At 41.7% G+C, this 6866-nt stretch overlaps 1 long non-coding RNA gene, 1 other non-coding gene and 1 pseudogene across 2 annotated transcripts in view; 2 read left to right on the forward strand and 1 right to left on the reverse strand.

The window, feature by feature from the left end:
* LOC119325980 overlaps positions 1-3678 on the reverse strand; it is a 6693-nt pseudogene extending 3015 nt beyond the window's left edge.
* The window catches only part of LOC119325981, a 6867-nt gene extending 825 nt beyond the window's left edge, over positions 1-6042 (forward strand). The window contains exons 2-4 of the long non-coding RNA XR_005157771.1: positions 646-790; positions 5191-5322; positions 5460-6042. This is a non-coding gene — a long non-coding RNA (uncharacterized LOC119325981). The remainder of the gene's footprint in view (positions 1-645; positions 791-5190; positions 5323-5459) is intronic.
* LOC119326870 lies at positions 5535-5731 on the forward strand. The gene has a single exon (XR_005158233.1). It is a non-coding gene; the product is annotated as a U2 spliceosomal RNA (small nuclear RNA).
* Positions 6043-6866: the final 824 nt, after the last annotated feature.

The following is a 6866-nucleotide window of genomic DNA, read 5'->3' on the forward strand; positions in this document are numbered from 1 at the left end:
AGTCAAGATTTCTTTCTTTCTATAGATGTAATTTAATAAGAATCAGTCTCACTTTTTATTTTAATCCATAATTAAGCTATCCATGCCATGTGCACTTTATTATTTCTACGAAATACTAATCTTCTATAGCAAATGGGAAACGATTCCTGGAAGTACAAGCCAAGCCACAACTCGTAGCCAACAGTTATGTACTGCATCAACAGAACCTCTATAGGGCCAATGAACACAATTAAGGAGCTCTTTCATTCGTGGGATTCTAGACTTGCAGGAACAGGAAAAAATAAAAACTGCAATTTCATGCCAGCTTGGATCCTGTGATTTGCCCTTACCTATGTTTTCATGTGGACTTTTTTCCTAGTTGTTTCTGTCATTGATCAGTGTAGAGTGGTCAATTTTTCTTTTGGGAACTGTCCTAGACATTTGAGCGCTGTCAAACGATCTTGTGCCAAAAGTTGTGATTCTGTGATTTTTTTTGAAGTGTGGTAACTTGATATGCCAACCCAAAAGTTATGGTTTTGTGATAATTATTCTTACTAATAGGGCTTTCAGAAAACGGCAGTCATTGCCATGCAAATAAAAAATACATAATGTGTTTTCCCTGCTATTGATCCCGCTTATCATTAATTTGAGAATATTTCTTCCCAGTTGTAGTCAAGTAGACCGGCCCAAGAGAAGAAAAAGAGGACTAGCCCTGGCGCAGAGGCTCCTCAGAGTTCGGAGTGCACTGCGTGCACCGGTGGAATGATGCTAGGGAAGCACGGCTATTGAGTTGTTGACGTGCGCTCCCAAGGTATGTCATGCAATTAACTTGCTGTGAAAAGAATGGGGTGTGCAGTTACAAGTTATTTTTGTGAGTACTCAAAAGATTGAGATGCACTCCTCACAACAATGTGCTCCATTGTTGTAGCAGCTGCAGTCTCTCGTTTTAACAAACTCTGAGAAGATTTTGTGATGGATTTTGGCATGTGCTGCTTCATATGTTGTGACAACTTATGGTTAGTGGTGCACTGGTACTTACCATACATTTTATTTTGTTCATTACTTACCCGTGAACCTAAAACTTTATAGCATGGCTCCATTGTTGTTGTTCAGCAAGCAAAGGAAATGGTGAACTTAAACTTACAGTGATTTTTATATTCTGATTACATATACTTGTACATCTTCCAATATGAGTTATAGAGAGCCCTGAAAAGATCAGAGTATCCATTGTATTAGTGCTGATTCAGTTTAAACTGCCCCACATTATTACATATACAGATATACTTGTACATCTCCTTGAAATGGAATCACTCTTAATCCGATAATGTTTTGTGCCGTAATTATGACTTGCACATAGATGACAAGCTTATTTGCTGGACATGTTGCTAAACCTGAATAGCAACCTAACCTGAACGAAATTGACCTAAACATATACAGTACGTAAACTGGAGTAGTACTAGCCAAAATACCTAGATAGGACTATCTGATCATACAGCACCCCTACACCAAAGAACGCACTGAAGGCAATCACAAAGGCCACCTTGTAATCAGTTTGTTTTGTTGACAGAACAGTGACAGGAGGTGCTTCTGCTGAACCACATCTATGAATGAGTATAGATCCACAGAGGTTTGTATTCCCGTCAAAGCTAGATGTCCCAAATGTGTTAAACTGGCCTCCAGATGGAATAGGACCTTCTAGATCATTGTCAGAAACGTTAAACGCTGCAAGGAAGTGCAGGCTGTCCAATGCAGCTGGGATTGCACCAGTGAGATTGTTGTTCGACAAGTCTAGGACCTGCAGGCTTGTGAGGTTGCATGTTGATTCTGGGATCTGACCTGTTAAGTTGTTGAAGCTCAAATTGAGTGAATGGAGGGATTTCAATTGACCGATCGTCGAAGGGATCTCACCAGTGAACTTATTATTGCTTAGATCCAGCAATTTAGGGAAAGCGAAAGGTTGGCGATATTGATGTGATAGAGTTGGATAAACAGGCAGTATGAAGACCCTTTGGTTCGAATTGGCATCTGTCTTTGCTGACTCTAGCATTGGCATATTGGTCAATGTTGTTGGAATTTCCCCCGTGAGGCTGTTGTTTGATATGTCAAGGTAGAAGACATAGCTTAGAGCTTTGATCCAGGCTGGTATCGATCCTGTGAGTTGATTGTTAGACAATATTAGTATCTCTAAATTTGCTAGCTTTGATATCCAGAAAGGTATTTTTCCAGATAATGGGCAATCACTTATACCAAGAAACCGAATATTTTCAAAACTGCCAATGGTGTCATCCTCTGGCATGTTCTCATGCCTGAAGTTACGCCCAATAAGAAGGGTGCTGAGGTTCTTGGAGCTTCCAAGAATCTGAAGTGCATCTGTTATGTTTGTAAGATTATTATTATAAAGTGACAGGAACGACAGGGACTTCAGTTTGCCGAGCCCTTTTGCTAACTGGCCGTGGAACTTATTGGAAGATAATCGCAGTGCAATTAGATTTCTGCAAGAGTATATAGTTTCTGGAATTGTGCCATCGAAGTTGTTCCGCATAAGATCTAAAGACATTAGATTGGGTAGGCTAGAAAAATTGACCTTGGTGAGTTGTCCGCTGAAATTGTTGCAGTTGAGGTTGATGGTTATGAGATTTGTGCAGTTTGCTAGAGTTGATGGCAGATCCCCATACATGATATTACTGTTCAAAAATAGAGTTCCTCCAATCTCTTGAGATGGCCTATAGATTCCGGAATGTTGCCACTGAAGTTGTTCTCTCCAAGATCAAGGGTAACCAAAAAAGTGAGTTTGGCAATATATGTGTCTTGAAGTATTCCTTGTAAACCATTCCTGGGAAAAGAGAGGAACTCCAACGAGGTAGCATTAACGAGTTCATCTGGGAGAGTCTCGCTGAGGTTGTTGTGGCCAACCTTGAGCACTCTGAGCATGGAGCAGCTACCTAATTCAGGTGGAATACTCCCTCTGAATCGGTTGTAAGAGAGGTCAAGCACAACCAAGGATGGAAAGCTGGTGCAGAAATGAGTTGGTAGTTGCCCAGTAAAGCTGTTGTTGCTGGCGTTGAGTGCGACCAGGTGTTTCATGCCCCCCCATGTGGAGGATGGAAACTGTCCTGCAAACAAATTGCTGGAGATGTTCAGTACCTTCAAGGGACGCACTGGGGTTGAAGATGGCACCCCATGCAGTTCTCCATCTAGGCGGTTGAAGCTGATGTCGATGGCGACGATGCTGTTGGAAGACACCAATTCTTGTGGTAGTCCACTGGACAGCATGTTGTTTGACAGATTGAGTCGCAACAATCCGGCGAGGCTGCCAAGAGTGGGTGAGATATACCCCTGAAGACCCTTGGAAGCGAGCAAGACATCAGTAACCGTCCCATCCATGTTGCAGGTGATCCCTTCCCACGTGATGCAATCTGTGCCGTTCTGCCATGACGCGGCAAGGCCACCATCCTGTGAGAGCCCAGTGAGGAACTTGAGGAGGGAGGCCTTCTCTTGCTCTGTGCAGGAGCTAGTGATAGAGGCCAAGGACATGAGCATCACAAGAACAATGCCAAGGGAACTTATCGGCAGTTTTCGGTCGTATCTCATGCGTGAAAGCTGGAGTGGCTGCATGGTTTTCATTTCTTATGAGACTGGCATATGGACACCAGATGCTTATTCTTTAGCTGGTTGCTTCTACAGTATTATAGAGCGTGCTCCTCCTTGTTCTGTACTTGTTACTTGTAGCAAGTAGGTCGCCTTGCAATGACTGAATTGATTGACTCCGCCACCCAAGTTTGTGGTTGTAACTAAATTCTACATGGACCTTTGTTTCCTAATCTTAATGATACGGCACGTAACTCACATGTTTTCCTGAAACAAAAGGAAACCAGATGCTTATGTTGTGCCCTGACTTGGCACAGCATTAGTGGTCTGGTCAAGGAACATTCTGAGGGCAAGAATGGCCATTTATAGCTCAAGGAAACTGGTGCTCTATTACATGATTTCGTAAGATTCTGCAAGTTGTACTAATGAGTCTACTAGCGTAAGATTTTGCATGTACACAGAGCAGCTTGTCTATAGGAACCGTCCTGCGAGAAAGGAAGAGGCCAAGGAGATGATCTGCACAAGAGCAAGGCTAAGGGAAGGTATGTGCAAGTGCAATATCAAATGAGGGCTGGGTGTTATGCCTCTTTTCGGAGAAAGAGGGAAGGTCTGTAAAATGAGGGCTGGGTATTATGCCACTTTTCTTATAAAACTATCATGAAGCTTATTCTTCAGATGGTTGCTTCTATCAACAAGGAGGCCCTCCTCGGTCGCCCTTCTGGAGTTCTTTATCGACTACGGAGTAGTCACTTTTGCACTTAATGGTGTGACATGCAGCTTTCTTGTTGTGGAAAAATAAGGGATACCCCCTCTGATGTGCCCTGACTATGTAATGCGTCAAAGGTCTAGTCAAAGAAGAATTGAGACTCTGGTAACAAAAAAAAGGACAAGTTTGTAGCCTCATGGATGCGGTGACCTGGTGTTCTTTGCCCCTTTTGTCATGCCGGTGTTGCCTGGTGCATAAGTCTGCTGTTGTTTTCCGTTCCCCGGCTTCACTCACTGGCGCGTCATTCCGGAACATTGATTGTTTTTTTTGAAAGGCGGAACATTGATTGTGAACTCAAGTAGACAGGATAGCGTGCGAGGACTTGCAATGCATGGCAGGATGGTGGATTGCAACAGGCTGGAATTCGGGCTGGTTGCTGGCCAGTTTAGTTGAACAAGATAGCTGGTGTAAAGAGTTGTCTTTCTTTTGGGGTATTATATAGTTATGTTTTAGATGATGCTGTTTTGACGCTCTTTTCGCAGTGTAGAGTGATGAGCAAAGTAATCACTGTACATGTGGCTAATAATATAGTTCTGGTTGAGAAAAATAGCAAAAGTTTTTGTGAGACAAGTGATAGAATCCAGGTATAATATATTCTTTACTTGCCCAGTATATTTGCCAGATCTTGTCTTTAGATGATGCTGGTCTTATCTTCATCTTCGAAGGAGTGCTGCTTGATCGTTATAGATGTATATGATATAATCTTGAAGTAAGAAATGATGAATTTGGTCATCCATGGAGCCAGAAGAAAGATTAGTATACTTGGGTTTCATTTCATAGCTGGATCTCTAACTTCCTGTAAACATCATGTAGGAGTACTGCTTTTTCGTCCTTTGTAATTTATTTATTTTTTGCAGTAGGTTTTCCCCTCATAAAAAGGCAAGCAAATGGACGGCAGCACTCTGTAACCTTGTGGATACGGCACACTCAACACTGCAGCTGCCAACATTTATTTCAACTCCAATTATTCTATGACCATCACGTCTCAGGTTGCTTCTTTCAGATTGCCATCTCACCATACTTTCTTTCAGAACGTATTGGGGCCGTAAAGCCAAGCTACTGCAGCATCTAATGACTTCCTGTTGCCTAAAAAAAAAATCTAATGACTTCCTGTCTGTTTGTTTAGTACTACCTCGCTCGCGGAACGCAGCAGGGCAGCCAAGAAAGTTATAAGAAGAGGTGCAGGGCAACGTTTGAGAGCATACCTTTCTCGGCCTTTTGGCTAAGATCAAGTGTAGTATCTGTTCTTATCAGTTTAATATCTGATATGTGGGCTATACGCCCACAATGATATTAAATTTATTTTTTGTGCGGAAGGGCCCATCACACTAGCTTGCTAGTGGGGCCTTTAGGTGTCGCCCGGGCGTTGCACTACTGCCCAGGCTAGGCGTACCCCAACCAATACAAAATAAAACAAGTTTCTTTAGTTGTTTGTTTTGACTGATCATGTATTTAGGATTAATGTTTTGTGCTTAATGGCCTCCCACTCTCAGGCATCTTTTCTTGAATCAAAAGAAACCAGATGCTCTTGTACATCTCTTTTCTTTCTGAAAAGGAGGCAAAAGACACTGTTCCGCTAAACATAATAGCACTCACAAGGCTTCAGTCTGATGGCAAGAAGAGGTGCAGTTATGTACTCCCTCTGTTCCTAAATATAAGTCTTTTTAGAGATTCCAACAAGAGACTACATACAGAGCAAAAATAGTGAATCTACACTCTAAACTATGTCTATATACATCCGTATGTAGTTTGTATTGAAATCTCTAAAAAGACTTACATTTACGAACGGAGGGAGTAGCTTCATGGGATGCATGCCGGCGTTGCCTGGAGCATATGATTTGGTTGTGCTATGAGCCTGGAGGATCTCGAGTGAACATAAATGGTTCAGTAATGCTGAGCTTTTCCCCTGCAGTTGGACAAAGGAAGTACGACTACACAAGGAAAGAGGTCAAGTTTTCTTGTGGAAACTGGTCGCAAGCAGGCCAATTCCTAGTCATACCCCGATCTTCATACATATCAAAGCACATATAGTTCTATTACCATTGCTAGTGTTGTAACTTTCTGTTGGATATAAAATCTACTAGAAGACTATCAAATGGGCACTTTTGAATAAGCTGATATCAAATGCAAGCAAATCCACAGGATATTTGATACAATTAAATAATGAAATAAATAGTTGCATTTGGCATGAATTAACTATGTATGCAAAACTAGTCAAGAGGGAAGGAAGGTTCATCCTGTAGTTAGTTCAACCATTAAAGGGTCATTTGTAGTTTTTACTCCCTGTTTCCTATTGTTGGTCATAGCCTAGTAGCTGGCAGTTAATACAATTATCTGATTTTCCCCTTGTTTTTTTGCTTTAAGTTCCCTTTTTTGCATTTGTTTTTCTATGCACAACACATGAATACATTCTCTAATGAGTGGAATTTTCATACCCTCATATGGCTACACCTTCTATCTAGACATTCAGTTTGCGGCATGATTAGAAATTTCTTTTTTCTGGTTTCTTTCAAACAAGAGAGCATTTGACCTT

Source organism: Triticum dicoccoides, chromosome 6B, assembly GCF_002162155.2.
Source record: "Triticum dicoccoides isolate Atlit2015 ecotype Zavitan chromosome 6B, WEW_v2.0, whole genome shotgun sequence".
Lineage (NCBI taxonomy): Eukaryota > Viridiplantae > Streptophyta > Magnoliopsida > Poales > Poaceae > Triticum > Triticum dicoccoides.